Consider the following 17,719-nt stretch of genomic DNA (forward strand, 5'->3'; position numbering starts at 1 on the left):
CAGTATGACCTCATCTTAACTATTATACCTGCAAATATCTGAGTTCCAAAGAATGTCACATTTACAGGTTCAAGGAGGTTAATGCTTCAACATATCTTTTTAGGGGGGACAAAATACAGCGCTTATAGCAAGGGGCAAAGATTCAGGGGTGGAAGCGACAAATAGATAAAACCTACTTCTGAAAGGGTAAAGGCATTATGATACCATACATATGTGAAGTTTAAAAAGATGCAACAGTTCTTATATTGACTTATAGGTTCATATATTTGTAGTAAAAGGCATACATAGGAGTGATGCATACTATGTAGCATGCAGAAAGGTGTGTATGAGAACAATAACCTTATTTAGGACAGTGGTTAAATCTTATTCAATAGAGGGAGAATTCAACTGGGGAGAGGTATAATGGGTTTAATTTTTATTTGTAAATCTTTTGTTTTTAACGATGAGCGATGGTTGCATTAATAGGTGTAGTAATCTCTGTACCTTTGTCTAGGTCTGAAATATCTCCTCTAAAGAATATGAAAGGCGAAATGGGGCCTAATATCTGGAACTACTGAAGGAAAACTGTAAAGGTCATTTTGAGCAGAGTAGAGAGGATCAGAGAAGAGTACCAGGGGTTTGGGGGTTGAAGGCCTTATTTCTGTATTTAGTTCAGGCCACTGGGAATGCTCGCTAGTTAGTAGCAATAACCTTTTCCTATTTTCTGTGCTAGTTCATCTTCATTCCTTGTGTATATTAACATTATTTATTAATGTTTCTCCCCGACTCCCTAAAGTGTGAGCTTCTGAACTTATAGGCTTCTACTCGTCTCTTCTAAAGCATTGTGGTTTCTTCTTCATAGGTGCTTGATAAAGGTTTGTTAAAGTGAAGTTAGTATAAGTATCACAACCGTTTTCCATGACTCTGGTTTTGTCATTTAAAAATGTGTTGTCACAGAGAATATTACTTATGGCTTGAACAAAGAAAAGAGGCCACGCAAGAACTTTTTTCATTGTTGTTTAATGAAAATAACAGTCCAAGTAGAAATTTATCCATGTAGTGTCACTTGGACTGCAAGAGAGATCCAACCAAGTCCATTCTGAAGGAGATCGGCCCTGTGACTTATTTGGAAGGAATGACGCTAAGCTGAAACTCCAGTACTTTGGCCACCTCATGCGAAGAGTTTAACTCATTGGAAAAGACTCTGATGCTGGGAGGATTGGAGGCGAAGAGGAGATGGGACGACAGAGGATGAGATGGCTGGATGGCATCACTGACCCGATGGAGCGTGAAGATATAGTGAACTCCTGGGAGTTGGTGATGGACAGGAGGCCTGGCGTGCCTGCGATTCATGGGGTCGCAAAGAGTCGGACACAACTGAGCGACCTGATCTGATCTGATCTGATCTGAGTGTCAACTTTGAAAGGCTTCAGACTGGTTGTTTGGCTCATGCCAATGCTAGGAGTGTGTGTGTGTGTGTGAGTGTGTATTTCTGTGTTAATATAGTTAATGTAATGTAATTCAGTCGTGTCCAAACTCTTTGCAACCCTGTGGACTGTAGGCCTCAAGGCTCCTCTGTCCAAAGGAGTGTCTCACTGGCCCCAGTTAGAGTACTGGAATGAGTTGGCATTTTCCACTTGAAGGGGATCTTCCCGAGCCAGGGATTGAACCGCATCTCATGGGTCTCCTGCATTGCAGGCAATTGCTTAACACTGAGCCACCCATGTATAGCCGTAGTTAATATGAAAGGCCCTTATGTGGGCTTAAGAATTTTTGGAGCTTCACTTTAACAAAAAACCCCTCCTTTTTGAGATAAGCCTTTTTTTTGGTGCATACTCTTGAGTCCGTGTCCCTGCCTCTCATTATGGTCAGGTACTAGGGCCCTGAATTTACTCCCCAAGTGGCCCTATGTCCCCAGCCCCAAGAGGCCTGTGTGTTCCTCTTCACTGAGTCTGTGCTTCTAAGGGTTGAGTGGCACAGTCAGTGCTATACTCTCAGGACTGAGAGGAATCTAAGAGGTGGTGGCTTTGTATACAGGCAACAGGACGAGTGGGCCACATTATCCACATAGATGTACGTGACGCCTCTCATGGTGAGGGAGGAACCTCAGCCTTGCTTCACTGAAGGTTGCTGAAGCGCTAACATATCGGGCTTCTCTGGGTCTCTGAGAGATGGTCCCTAATCAGGTCAGGGACAAACCCTTTCCTGTTACTCTGGGTGTTTGTGGGTTTCCCTATTTTCACATGTATTGAATATATTCTCACTGAGTCCTTCAACCTTGAAAATTTGGGGCTTCTTTAGGATAAGACCTGTCTTGTACCTATCTGTCTCAGCCAGGAAAGGTTAGGCTGTTTTGATATTTTCCTTGGTTATGGCTCCATGTTCTCAAAGGATGTGATCCAAAACTCTCCTTTATTCCACTGCCTGGGAGATTACCATTGGGAGAAAAAGAAAGGGGTATGGTGGGTGCCAGAGATGGAATCGATTTTCTGTTACCACTTAGGGATATTTTAATGATACTACAGTTAGTGATGAAGAATCACTGTCCTCTAAGCCCCCTATTTTCAGATGCTTGTAACTCCAAGGAATACAAAGGAGTACACATTCAAAACTCTAACATGGCAGGACTCTTGGAAAATGATGTTTTGTGAAATGTGGTATTCTTAAGTCCTCTGTGATATGAATCACGTAGTATTATAGCATAGCTTTTGAGGCGTGAAATTTACATTTCTTAGAAGTCTAAGCAATGGTTTATGTGTGCTTAGATGAGGAATTGATCTCATCACCAAATCCATGAAGAAAATCAGTTTAAAACTATTCTAAGAGGCACCTAAAACTTAGCTCTTTTTCTCTCCCTCTCTTTCAATTTGTTATTTACTCCAGTGCCTTTATTTCCATTTCCCACCATATTTTAGTCCCCATCAGTTCCTTATAAATTATGAACTATTTTGTATATACAGAAGATAATTACAGCATATATGTAAGGTATAATAATATAAAAACCTGTTTACCCATCAAAAAGCTTGAAAATTAGAACATCGCCAATGCTTTTGAATCTTACCCGTGCCCTCCATGATTCACTTTCTCATTCCTTCCCAGAGGTAACAATTATCCTGAACTTTATTAATAATTCACTTATTTATACATTCCCTGCATGGAAATGTTCCTTCAAATTACATTATTTCTTGTCCATTTTGGAGTGTATGCAAATATAATTATACTAGATGTATTACTTGTGTTTCTCCCCTCCCCCATCACCCTGTGTTTGTGAGATTTATGTATATTGATGTGAACAACTTATAAGTCAGTTTTCATTGCTGTACAGTTATCCATCATATGAAAATCCCACAATGTGTCTATTTCCTGTTTGTGGACATATGGGTTGTTTTCATTTTTATCTTTTTGCAAATCATTGTGCAGTGAACTTTCTCGTTCATATCCCCTGATGCCCATCCACGAGAGTTTCTCCAGATTCTCAGTTGAGGGCAATTTTATACACAATGGCCCCCAACCAAGGAACATTTGATAATGTCTGGAAACATTTTTGGTTGTCATAACCGAGGATGTGCTCCTGGCATCTAGTGGGTAGAGGCCAGAGACACTGCTAAGCACCCTACAATGGACAGGACAGTCCACAATGCAGAATTGTCTCTTCCAAAATGTCAACAGTTGAGAAGCCCTGATCTCCAGTACATTCATAGACATGAAAGTCCTGGATCGTAGTATGTGCCCAAGTTCTGTTGCAGGGAAAAGCCAGTTCTGACCCCATGTTGGAAACTGTTACTTTGACTTGTTTTTCATTGCTTTTGTTATAGTCATACACAATGGCTGCCTCAGAGAATCCTGCCCCTCTGCCTAACTGTTAAACTAAACTGCTTTTGTTCAAGACCCTATCCACATGTGGATGACTGAAAGGAAGAAGGTTAAACATCTCCTTCCCGAGGCCTGCCATTCTAAGAGATATTTACAACATTTATGGGCTTTTCACTGTGTCCTCACCTCCTCCCACCTGATCTATAAAGGAATCTTGTATCCAGACCCTGATAGATGGTTATTTTGAGACATTAGTCGGCCATCTGATAGGTCAGATGGCTTTCCAGGTAAAATGGTATTCCTTGCCTCAACACCTTATCTCTGATTCATTAGCCCAACGTGCAGGAAGCAGAGCAAGCTTGGGCTCAGGAACAGTTCAACTGTACCTGTTGTTGATTAGTCATTAAGTCATGCCCGACTCTTTTGTGACCCCCATGTAGTGTAGCCTGCAAGGCTCCCCTGATCATGGAATTTCCCAGGCAAGAATACTGGAGTGGGTTGCCATTTCCTTCTCCAGGGGATCTTCCTGGCCCAGGGATCAAACTTGCATGTCCTGCATTGGCAGGTGGATTCTTTATTGCTGAGCCAGCAGGGAAGCCCCTCAACTTTACTAGGTAATCTCAAATATCTTTCAAAATGGTTGTACCAGTTTATATTCCCAACAGCAGGAAATGAGAATTCTACTTGCTCCACATTCTTGCCTACTTAGAGCATAATTACTGTCATCTTTTTTAAGTCATAAGTTTTTTGTTTTGTTTTTATTTATTTGACTGCATTGGGTCTTTGTTGAGGCACGTGGGATCTTTGTTTCAGTGCACGTTGTGGCACGTGGGCTCAGTAGTTGCAGCTCTCTAGTTGTGAGACGTGGGCTTAGCTGCTCAGCAGCATGTGGGATCTTAATTCCCTGTGTGCATGTATGATTAGTCATTAAGTTGTGTCTGACTCTTTGAGACCCATTGGACTGTAGTCCTCCAGGCTCCTAAATCCCCAAATATTGGGATTCTCCAGGCAGTAATACTGGAGTGGGTTGCCATGCCCTCCTCCAGGAGATCTTCCTGACCCAGGACTCAAAGCTGCATCTCCCGTGTCTCCTGCACTGAAGAAGGATTCTTTTTACCCACTCACTAGCTGTTGGGAAAGCCCCTTAGTTCCCTGACCAGTGACCAAACCTGCTTTTCCTGCATTGCCAGGCAGGTTCTTAACCATCAACAACCAGGGAAGTCCCAACAATATATACTATATGAGGCCATTGTTAAGGGCCGCCCTAGTGTCAGTCTGTCCTCTGGAGAAGGGAATGGCTAACCACTCCAGCATTCTTGGGGCTTCCTTGGTGGCTCAGATGGTAAAGAATCTGCCTGCAATGCAGGAGACCTGGGTTTGATCCCTGGGTCAGGGAGAACCACTGGAGAAGGGAATAGCAACCTCACTCCAGGATTCTTGCCAGGAGAATTTACAAAATTAAAAACTGGCATGCATAAATAGACGATAAGAGTATACTAAATAACTGCGGATATGAAGAAAAAGAATGAGAGACTTTGGGAAGTGGTCATTTTTATTTAACTCAGGTATTTACAATTTAAAGAACTATTTTCCTGAATAATACCACATAACTGGCATAATCAGGAGGGTGGGAAGCGAGGAAGCCACTGGACTACTCTGTTTCTGCTGAGACCATCACAGATTTTGGCTGTGAGACCACACTGACTCCTTCTCCATCTATACAGTCAAAGTAGATGTCTCATGCCTTGCCTTTTGATACCCACAAAGCTAGGAACTGTACCCTGGGACCTCTATTGTCACTGGTGCAAAAGACGTGGAATTTTATGAGCCCACGCTCACTAACAGAAAATAGAAACCACAGAAGAAGCACGGACTACACCTCACTTCTCCTTCCAAGTCTCATGGGTGTTTCTTATCTACTTGCAAGAAGCTTCTATTCATGGAATCCAGGCCATCCAGGCAAGACTTCAGGAAAGGTAGACTTGGTTTCCAACTTCTATCAAGACTTACCTGGTGTAATTGGGATTGGGATGGAGTCAGGTGAGCTGATCTATGACATTTGCCGCAGGATGTAAAACTGAAGGTGGAGATGCCAGTTTGGAGGCTATTGTAGTAGTCCACCTGAGAGATGATGGCGTCTTGGATCAGGGTGACAAAAGCAAAGGTAGTTAGGAAGTGGTTGGATTTACGTTTTACTCAGAAAACAGGACTCGCCTGTACATTATGGCAGGGTTGAGGGAAAGATAAAAAAGTCTGAGGATTAATACTTCCTTTCACTCCTGTCCTAGACATTGTTTTCTTTGCAAACCCTCAAGCCTGGTCTAGGAACCCCTCTGATGTATATCACCTTATCATGTGTTTGGGAATTCCTTGTTTCATCATCTGTATTTCTACTACACAGTCATTTCCCCAGGGGTCGATGTATGTGTGGCTGTGCGTGGCACAGTGGCTGGCATGGTGCTCTCTCAATAAATACTGTTAAAATGATGAATGAAGGAATGCTGGATCACTATGAGTTCATCAGCTCAGTGATGGTGAATTTCTCTGTATTAAGGGGCCCTATGACTCCTTGCTTATTTCCAGTGTTGCCAGATGGGGCTACATCTTCCAGTGTGCATTGTGAACACATTTTAGTAGTCAAAAACTGAGATCCAAACCCAAGTAAGGGGTGTGCAAGTGAGGCTTTTTCCCACCAATTCACATTATGTTCACCTAAATTTCCCTTTTGCTCTCCATGAGAGTGATTGCCCTAAGCCCACTTATCCCTCATTATAGTAAATCAGAACCCCAGAGAAAATTCTTTTTCTTTTGTCCTGTGCTCCATTGCGAAGAAGAGCATGTCCACATGAATATCTAGACAAAGCTGCTGACAGAAAGGTATAACTGCTGAAGCTGCTGCTATAGGAAATACTTGAGAGTCTCATTGAAAAGGAAAGCAGAAACATTAACTTGATATGGACTAAGAGCTTTGAATAATGTTATATGTGTAAGCCTTTAAATTCTGTGATGACAATAAAACACTAAGTCTAGTCATTCCAAATTATAAAGTAAGGCAATAAGCTGGTTCCACGTAACTTAAGGGTTTACCACCCCTACTGGGTACGCCAGAAACTACACTTCAGGTCTTGTAAAGAATAGCCATCATGAACGATCAGTTGCTTTGTACATTGCCACTTCTAAATTAACGGGATAGCAGCACGTTTAAAATGAATTTATTGTGATTCAGAGAGGGTAGTAGTTTGTATATATATTAAGCCCCTGCATATGAATGAGTTCCATTCCGAGAGTGCTTTCAGAAGTCCAATGTATGTGTTAGGTTCAACAAAGTTAACCTAGATACACAATTAACACAATCGGCTATATAGTACTATTGTAATATATTTATAATACTTTACACATGCTGCCGCTGCTGCTGCTAAGTCACTTCAGTCGTGTCCGACGCTGTGCAACCCCACAGACGGCAGCTCACCAGGCTCCCCCGTCCCTGGGATTCTCCAGGCAAGAACACTGGAGTGGGTTGCCATTTCCTTCTCCATTACACATGACTAATACATAAACAAACAAACACAGAAAATAATGAAAACATTTTTAGTCTTAGAATACACTACCTTGAAAAGTATACTAGTACAGTATAACAGGGGCTGGCATTGAATGAACAGGCAAGAAGCGTTACTGACTGGAAGAGAGAAAGGAAGTGGGAGATAGTATGGCTGGAAGATTGCCAGCCATAGGAGATGGAGGGAAAGCTGCAATTTTTGCATCTTTGAAAGCTCACAAGTTGAAGATTCGCACATGGGAACTTACTGTATTGCTTGGGGCTCTAAAGCCTTCCTGGAGCCTGTGTCAGAAAGAGCCTTTTCTGATCTCCTGGATTCCAGGAGCTTCTGACTGAGGCAGACACATTTGGAACATATCCTAGGCTCTAACTCCCCCTGGACTGCATTTACCAACCCTTCTGTACACCGGACCCTCCCCTCACTCAGAGTTTCAAAACTCATCTCAGGAGCTATGGATAAGGTCAGGTGGCTCCCATGACCTATGTTTTGTCTTCTAATTGGCTTCAGTGATCCATATTTTTCCTTCTCATATGTCCTATCAACTGGCCAGAAGAAAAAGTCCACTTAACTCCAGAGTGTCTTCCATTTTTGGAGCATTGATTGTATATCTGGCAAGAATAATTTCAGTGCTTTCCATGAATTAACTCATTGTATCCTACATGGAAGTCTTATTACTATCTTACTCTAGAGATGAGGAAACTTAGGCAAAGCAAAGCTGTGTAAGTTGCTTAAGCTTCCACAGCTAGAGAGTGGCACAGGTGAAATTCAAACACAGCCAGTCTCGCTTCAGAGTCTAAGCTCTGACTTCTACTACATCATCTCCCCTCTTGGATGGAAAATGTGAGGAATAGTACCTATCTTAGAGAGCTCAAGTGAGAATTAAATGATTACTATTAATTCTGTGCAGGAGGGTGGCCACTTACTGATCAGTGGGCTGGGACAGAGAGTATACTTTGTAATGAAGGTCCACACATAATCCTCAGACCAAAATAACCATTTTTGTTTATTTTTAATAAATTTAAAGTGAAGTTCTACATAAGCAAGGTATCATATTAGTTCATTTCATTGGAAAGAAGCTCTCTGATCTTCGAATATGTTTGCATCAAGAAGATCACAAGTAGCGTCATTCTACTTCAATAACTACACTAGTCTTTGACTGTGTGGATCACAACAAACTGTGGAAAACTCTTAAAGAGATGGGAATATCAGACCACTTTACCTGCCTCCTGAGAAATGTGTATGGAGGTCAAGAAGCAACAGTTAGAACCGGACATGGAACAGTGGACTGGTTCCAAATTGGGAAAGGAGTATGTCAAGGCTGTAAATTGTTGCCTTGCTTATTTAACTTATGTGCAGAATATATCACGTGAAATTCCAGGCTGGATGGAGATCAAGCTGGAATCAAAATTGCTGGGAGAAATATCAATAACCTGAGATATGCAGATGACACCACACTTATGGCAGAATGCAAAGTGGAACTGAAGAGCCTCTTGATGAAAGTGAAAGAGGAGAGTGAAAAAGTTGGCTTAGAACTCAACACTCAAAAAACTAAGATCATGGCATTTGGTCCCACCACTTAATGGCAAATAGATGGGGAAACAATGGAAACGTTGACAGATTTATTTTATTGGGCTCCAAAATCACTGCAGATGGTGAGTACAGCCATGAAATTAAAAGATGTTTGCTCCTTGAAAGGAGAGCTATGACAAACGTAGACAGTGAATTAAACAGCTGAGACATTACTTTGATCACAAAAGTCCATATAGTCAAAGTTTTTCCAGTAGTGATGTATGGATGTGAGAGTTGGACCATAAAGGAGGCTAAGCGCCAAAGAATTGATGCATTCAAACTGCGGTGTTGGAGAACACTCTTGAGAGTCCCCTGGACTGCAAGGAAATCAAACCAGTCAATGCTAAAGGAAATCAACCCTGAATGTTCACTGGAAGGACTGATGCTGAAACTGAAACTCCAATACTTTGGCCACCTGATGCAAAGAGCCAACTCATTGGAATAGACTTTGATGCTGGGAAAGATAGAAGGCAGGAGGAGAAGGGGAAAACAGAGGATGACATGGTTGGATGGCATCACCAACTCTATGGACATGAGTTTGAGCAAACTCTGAGAGATGGTGAAGGAAATGGAAGCCTGGCGTGCTGCAGTCCATGGGATTGCAAAAAGTCCGACACAACTGAGTGGCACAAATGAACAACAGCAAGTAGCTGTAAAAAAGAGCCTGAAAGCTCCTGAAAAGGTAAAAGCCTTATGGTTGTCTCATCAATTCCACTATTAGCTATATAAGCCAAAGAATTAGAAGTATTTGTTCAAACAAAAGGTAACAAACAGTTCTATCCCCACGTTCATAGCAGCCGTAACCGAAATGGGAACCCAAATGGGAAACATCCCAAGGATCCACCAACTTGTCCTCAACTTGTCTCACATTCATAAACAAAAGTGACCCTCTGTACACGGGCATAGCATTCAGCCGCAAAAAGGAACGAGAGAGGCCAGACACAAAAGGTAACATATTGTAGGATTTTATTTCTCTCAGCTATCTAGAAATGTAAGTTCATAGAGGGAAACAAAAGATTAGTACTTATCAGAGCCTGGTTGCAGTGAGGGGGAAATGGAAAAGGACTGATTACTGGCATGGGGTTTCCTTTAGGAGTGATGATTTATTTAGGGACAACAGAGAGAATGGCTGAAAAGCATTGTGAACGTACTAAATGCCTGTGACATTCACCACAATAGTGCAATAATATTTTTTTTTTTGCTTCTTTTTTTTTTAAATTTTATTTTATTTTTAAACTTTACAGAATTGTATTTGTTTTGCCAAATATCAAAATGAATCCATCACAGGTATACATGTGCTCCCCATCCTGAACCCTCCTCCCTCCTCCCTCCCCATACCATCCCTCTGGGTCGTCCCAGTGCACTAGCCCCAAGCATCCAGTATTGTGCATTGAACCTGGACTGGCATCTCGTTTCATACATGATATTTTACATGTTTCAATGCCATCCTCCCAAATCTTCCCACCCTCTCCCTCTCCCACAGAGTCCATAAGACTGTTCCATACATCAGTGTCTCTTTTGCTGTCTCGTACACAGGGTTATTGTTATCATCTTTCTAAATTCCATATATATGAGTTAGTATACTGTATTGGTGTTTTTAATAGTGCAATAATACTTTTAAACATAAAAAGTGCTTATTGGCTTAAGACTTCTGCAAATAGATTGGGAATTGACTTCAACAAATGCTGGGCTTCCTTTGTGGCTCAGCTGGTAAAGAATCCTCCTGCAATGTGGGAGACCTGGGTCTGATCCCTGGATTTGGAAGATCCACTGGAGAAGGGAATGGCTACCCACTCCAGTACTCTAGCCCAGAGAATTCCATGGACTGTGTAGTCCATGGGGTCGCAAACAGTCGGACATGACATGACTGAGTGACTTTCACTTTCACTTTTCAGCAAATGCTGAAAATGCATGCTTTAGGAAAACTCTTTGAACATAATACTGGAGAACAAAATAGAGGAATACTTGAAGATATCACTAAATTTTTAAAAGATACCCCTATCGTGTTAAGGGAGCTACTGAAGAGAGCCAATAGATGTATTTGCCTCAAGAATTTTATGATTGTGGTGTTTCAGTGCTCCAGATCATAGCAGCCATTCTCCTAAAATATCAGGTAGTGGGCATAGGCACTCGGACATATGGCTCATAAAGTTAAATTGAGTCTTTGTCACTTAGAAATGGGCTCAACAGCTTGGGACCCAATGGACTATCCCCATTGAAAATATTGAGTATGATGAGTTAGGTAAGACAAAACAAGGCCGGTACAAGGGGTGAAATCTATAATGCATAAGTTCTATATAGGGCAAGGTTGATTATCTTCACTGTGTCTCCTACTAAAGGCCATAACTCCCAAATACCATCTCCTGGGGGATGGAGTGGGGAAACATTTAAATATATGCATTTGGGAGGGGTGATTAGCCCAGTCATGAAAAGAAGTCTCTCTTCAATTCTCGGAGCCTTGAAGTGAACTGGGGAGCCCTGATGAATCCCTTTTCAGCTCCTATTTTTACTCCTTCCACTCTCCAGTCTCCATTCTCGAGGCATACACGTCAACTTGTATGTTCTTTTCTAAGTAACTTTAGCAACATTAAAACCTCCAAATTTTCCTTCTGACTCTCACAAGAGGTTGAAACAGTTGCTCACATGTGATCTATACACTTTATCTTTTTTTTCTTTATATTTATATAAAGAAAATAAATATATAATAATAATAAATATACATATATACATATATTATTGATGTATAGTTGCCTTACAAAGTTCCAGGTGCAGAGCAAGGTGATTCAGTTATACATATACACATATATTATTTTTCAGTTTATTTTCCATTATAGGTATTTCAAGAGATTGACAAAGGGACTACAGTTCCCAGGGTTATATAGTAAAACTTTGTTGGTTGTTGCACATCTATTTTTAAAATTAGAAGTCTAGCATTCTGTTCATACTAAGTCAAACAAGTGGAATCAAAATGTCATAAAATTTTTAGTTAGGCAAACATTAATAAGTTTTCTAAAATATATATTATACGTACTAGTGAGTAACTATTATTCACTTAATACCATTGTACCATGAGTGGTCAACACAAAAGTAGCAGAATTCTATATCACCAAAGCTACCATTTAAGAGAAAAACCTGACACATATCAGAATTATCTTAGAATTTTTTGAAAAATGCCAAGGTATTGCTTTTATTCTCCAAAGCTACAGATATGTTGCTAATGAGCAGCCATGCTTAAAATCAACTGGACCATATGATGATCTTTTAGTTTTATGTAGTTTGTTTCATTTTTTTCTATTTCATATTCAGTGCTCCCATTTAATTCAGTTTATGTTTTCCAATTTCTCCATCTCTTACTTTTGATGTTCTTTCTCAAGCCTTTATGAACTTTTTAAAATAAGTGTATCTCTGATGATCTGAGCTGACACAAGGTGGCAACTGGGGACCACACCCAGCTTCCCATACCCCAGGGTGCCGCCTGTAGGGACATTACCATTTCGTTTTTGCAATGGTGCAATGTAAAGGACAAAGAAGGCAATGGCACCCCACTCCACTACTCTTGCCTGGAAAATCCCCTGGACGGAGGAGCCTGGTAGGCTGCAGTCCATGGGGTCGCTAGGAGTCAGACAGGACTGAGCGACTTCACTCACTTTTCACTTTCATGCACTGGAGGAGGAAATGGCAACCCACTCCAGTACTCTTGCCTGGAGGATCCCAGGGATGAGGGAGCCTGGTGGGCTGCCGTCTATGGGGTCGCACAGAGTTGGACACGACTGAAGCGACTTAGCAGCAGCATCAGCAGCAGCAGCAATGGAAAGGAAGGGACTCCTGTGGGCTCAAAGTATGACCTGGTGCTGGAAGGCTCCCATGCAATCTGAAAGCCTTGATCACTCATTGGACGGCGGTCATGGCCAATCCTTGCCTCCTGGCATATGAGCCTAGAGCTGGTGCTGGAGGAAGTGGTCGCGGTTGACCCTTCCAGCTCCACCTAACCGTCGCCAGCCCATCAGGGTCTTTTGCGCCTTATCCACCGACGGCTCAGCTTCCGTCTTTGTGGGCCGGTCTGCGGGCCCTCCCTCCCCCCCCCCCCCCCCCCCCGCCCTCACCATTCCTGTTGTGGGGCCCACACCAGCAACTCACAGACTCCTGTTCCCTGGGCAGCCGACGTCTCTGCTGTCCCCACCCCCACCCTGTGGTCCCACTGCCAACAGCGTCTCCTCAGCGCAACACTCAGCCTGGCGGCCACCATCTTCCCCACAGGCATCACTGCAGAAGGATCCCTGTCTGGCATGTCTCTCCTGCCATGTCTGCCACAGAGGAGCACTATTGGATCCCAGGTGGCCCGGATAGAGCTGGTGGCGGGGCGGGCCGAGACCCCAGTCTCCTTGGGGTTCAAGCATCTGCTTGGGAGGGGATGGAAGGAGTTGAGGAGGCCACGGCTCTTCTGGCTTCCTTGGAGGTCTCCAGAGCCCTTCCCGGGGAGCAGGGTTGGCCACAGGCCGCAGTGGAAGAGGAATGTGGTAGAGAGCCATTAGAGGCATTGGAGATGGAGGAGTGCCCAAATATCAGCCCCTCCTCTTCTGTCTGTTCCTGTCCATGGACCTGGTTGCTGTGGTGGGGATTGTACTCATCATGCTCGCCATCGGCTCGACCTCCAACCTCTACACCCCCGTGTAAGTCTTCATAGACACCCTGTCCAGCGTGGACACATGCTTCACCTCTTTCACTGTACCAAAAATGCTGCTATACATCCAAACCCAGAGCCAATCCATCCCCTACGTGGCGTGCCTCACTCAGATGTATTTCCTGTTTCCATAGCTGGACAACGTCCTCTTGGCTGTGATGGCCTATGACAGAGTTGTAGCCATATGTCACCCTCTCCACTATGCCACAACCATGAGCCCCCAACACTGTATCACATCAGCGCCTGTGGCTCTGATAGTCACAAACATCTATCCCTATCCACACTGTCCTCATGAGCACACTGTCATTCTGCGCAAGGTGTCTGAATTCACCACATCTTCTGTGAACTCTATACATTGCTAAAGCTCTCCTGCTCAGATGTCTGCTTCAGTGAGTTGGTGGTTTATACCATGGGGAGCTTTCTTTTTGTCACTCCCTTTGTTTGTATCTCTGCCTCCTGCATGCAGAATTTCTCAGCCATCCTGAGACTTTGGTCGTCCCAGGACAAGCTGAAAGCCTTTTCCACTTGCAGTCCCCACCTTGCTGTGGTGTCACTATTCTATAGGACCCTGTTTGGGGTGTCCCTGCTCCCCTCTTCCTCCTACACAGCCATGGAGTCAGTGGCCATGGTGTTGTATGCGCTGGTACCTCCCATGTTCAACCCTTTCGTTTACAGTCAGAGGAACGAGGACATGAAAGGGACCCTGAGGAGCCTCCTGGGCTGGAGAAGGCTCTTGTCTCAGTAACAGTTGTTTCTTCTTGGTCAAAACAAGACAAAGTGGCTTGTCTTCTCTGTACCTTCAGGTGGGAAGGGACTGTCCACAAGATGGATGTTATCAGATGCCCAGCTCAGCCGCAAATTTCTGCTGTCCTGACACCCATCTGCTCATTCAGCCACTTGTCCCCGAGTGACTCTCGTGTGCCAGGCCATGGAGGGGAAGGTTGGACAGCCTGTCTTCAGTTCAGTCCAGTTCAGTCCCTCAGTCATGGCCGAGTCTTTGCGACCCCATGAACCGCAGCATGCCAGACCTCCCTGTCCATCACCAACTCCCGGAGTCCATCCAAACCCATGTCCATTGAGTCGGTGATGCCATCCAGCCACCTCATCCTCTGTCGTCCCCTTCTCCTCCTACCCTCAATCCCTCCAAGCATAAGGGTCTTTTCAAATCAATCAGCTCTTCACATCAGGTAGCCAAAATACTGGAGTTGAAGCTTCAACATCAGTCCTTCCAATGAACACCCAGGACTGATCTCCTTTAGAATGGACTGGTTGGATCTCCTTGCAGTCCAACGGACTCTCAAGGGTTTTCTTCAACATCACAGTTTAAAATAATCAATTCTCTGAGCTCAGCTTTCTTTATAGTCCAACTATCACATCCATACATGACCACTGGAAAAACCATGGCCTTGACTAGACGGACCTTTTATGACAAAGTAATGTCTCTGCTATTTAATATGCCGTCTAGGTTGGTCATAACTTTCCTTCCAAGGAGTAAGGAAAGTTTTTATTTCATGGCTGCAGTTACTATCTGCAGTGATCTTAGAGCACAAAAAAATAAATTCAGTCATTGTTTCCAATTTTTCCACATCTATTTGACATGAAATGATGGGACCAGATGCCATGATCTTAGTTTTCTGATTGTAGAACTTTAAGCCCACTTTTTCCACTCTCCTCTCTCACTTTCATCAAGCGGCTCTTTAGTTCTTCTTCACTTTCTGCCATAAGAATGGTGTCATCTGCATATCTGAACTTATTGATATTTCTCCTGGCAATCTTGATTCCAGCTTGTGCTTCCTCCAGCCCAGCATTTCTCAAGATGTACTCTGCCTATAAGTTAATAAGCAGGGTGACAATATACATCCTTGCTGTACTACTTTTCCTATTTGGAACCTGGCTGTTGCTCCATGTCCAGTTCTAACTGTTGCTTCCTGACCTGCATACAGGTTTCTAAAGAGGCAGATCAGGTGGCCTGGTATTCCCATATTTTTCAAAAGTTTCCACAGTTTATTGTGATCCACACAGTCAAAGGCTTTGGCATAGTCAATAAAGCAGAAATAGATGCTATTCTCGAACTCTCTTGCCTTTTCCATGATCCAGTGGATGTTGGAAATTTGTTCTCTGGTTCCACTGCCTTTTCAAAAACCAGCTTGAACATCTGGAAGTTCACAGTTCATGTATTGCTAAAGCCTGGCTTGGAGAATTTTAAGCATTGTCTGCATGAACACTTAATTTTCCATGCATTCTATATGTCTTTCTAGAGTCATCTCAAACTCTGAGTGCCCCGTGAATTTTTACCTCACTACGAGTAATGGAATGGTTTGTTTTGTGCTGGGCAGGCACTATTTTGAGTGAGTTTATTTAACAATTCAATGTTCAGAATATCCTGTGATAGAGATGCCGGCATAGTCCCTGTTTTCTAGATGAGGAATGTCATGAGGCAAGAGATGATGTTCCCACCTTCTGCTTCTGGGGGAGTGGTGTTTTCTTCTCAAGACTCGTAAATCTGCCATGAGGTGCTCCTTTCACCCTGTGGCAGTGGATGCACGTGTTGAGGAAGACAGGAGAAGGGGCAGCGGGGGAGAGGGTGATGCCTCAAACTCCTGGGCTGATCAGGGATAGTCAACACCTTTCTCACACCACAGAGCTACCTGCTACCTTCATAAAGGACATTCCCTGTGCAAGTGAAGAGAATGGATTCACCCACCTTTCTCCACACATAAACATGACAACCATCATTAACTGTGTAGCCGGGAGCCTTTCTGGCTAATGGACACGATGGCCGTCGGGCCCAGGTGCTCTGCTGAGGTGGGCTTTTCAGCCTTCTCTACAGACAGAGGTGGGGTCCGTGTCCCCGACAGTTGAGTCTAAGCTGGATTGGGACTGGTTGTTCTGAGGGAGTGTGGCAGAAAGTGATGCTGTATGACGTCCAAGGCCGAGTGGCAGATGGCAGTGCTGCTTCTGGACTGGTCGCAGGATGGTGGGATCCCTGAGCTGCCTCTGGGAAGACAATATCCCCAGAGGACACCGCACTGGGAGGAAGCCAAGATCCCCTAAAGTGCTCTGGTCCTCAGAGACCGCCTTCTGTGCATCCCAGGTGGCAGACATGTGAGTGAGTGTGCCCCCAGAGGATTCCGTGACCACCTGCCTCAGCCTTCCCAGCCAAGGCCTCAGACATCACGGAGAGAGACATCACGGAGCATCACAACCCACAGACTCTATGCACACAACTTGTGCAGGTTTTAAGCCACCACCTTTTCAGGGTAATTTCTTATGCAGCCACAGTAACTGGTACACATAGCGATGACTACAATAGCAGCAACACAGTAAAGAATGGTGGCCAACTATTGAGGCTTTCAATGGCTAAGTCAAAGATCTCTCTTGGTAAATGTCACACTGCATTTGAAATTATGGGGGTTATTTTCAAATCTCTTTTGATATTGCTTTCTAACAATTCCAGTGATATTACAGCAGACTCTGTTTGAACTTTTGTACCTGGTTTTATGTTCCTATGGGATTCCCTGGTGGTTTCCCTGGTGCCTCCCTGACAGCAAATAATCTGCTCGAATTGCAGGAGACTCAGGTTTGATCCCTGGCTCAGGAAGATCCCCTGGACAGGGAAATAGCAAACCACTCCAGTATTCTTGCCTGGACATGTCCATGGACAGAGGAGCCTGTTAGGCTACAGTCCATGGGATCACAAAGAGTTGGACACAACTGAGTGACTAACACTTTCACTTTCATGTTCTTATGTCCCTGTGTATGTTCCAGTGTCTCCTAGTTTATAGCCCGTGGGTACTTAGGATTTGTATCCTGCTCTTGTGTGAAAATTCAGTTCAGTTCAGTTCAGTCGCTCAGTCGTGTCTGACTCTTTGCGACCCCATGAATCGCAGCACGCCAGGCCTTCCTGTCCATCACCAACTCCCGGAGTTCACTCAGACTCCCGTCCATCGAGTCAGTGATGCCATCCAGCCATCTCATCCTCTGTAGCCCCCTTCTCCTCCTGCCTCCAATCCCTCCCAGCATCAGAGTATTTTCCAATGAGTCAACTCTTCGCATGAGGTGGCCAGAGTACTGGAGTTTCAGCTTCAGCATCATTCCTTCCAAAGAATTCCCAGGCCTG

General features: G+C 43.9%; 1 pseudogene; it reads left to right on the top strand.

Annotated features, from left to right (window-relative positions):
* The first annotated feature begins 13,329 nt into the window (after positions 1-13,329).
* Positions 13,330-14,344, top strand: LOC139182106 (olfactory receptor 1E5-like; annotated as a pseudogene).
* Positions 14,345-17,719: the final 3,375 nt, after the last annotated feature.

Source organism: Bos indicus, unplaced genomic scaffold (genome assembly GCF_029378745.1).
Source record: "Bos indicus isolate NIAB-ARS_2022 breed Sahiwal x Tharparkar unplaced genomic scaffold, NIAB-ARS_B.indTharparkar_mat_pri_1.0 scaffold_92, whole genome shotgun sequence".
Classification (NCBI taxonomy): domain Eukaryota; kingdom Metazoa; phylum Chordata; class Mammalia; order Artiodactyla; family Bovidae; genus Bos; species Bos indicus.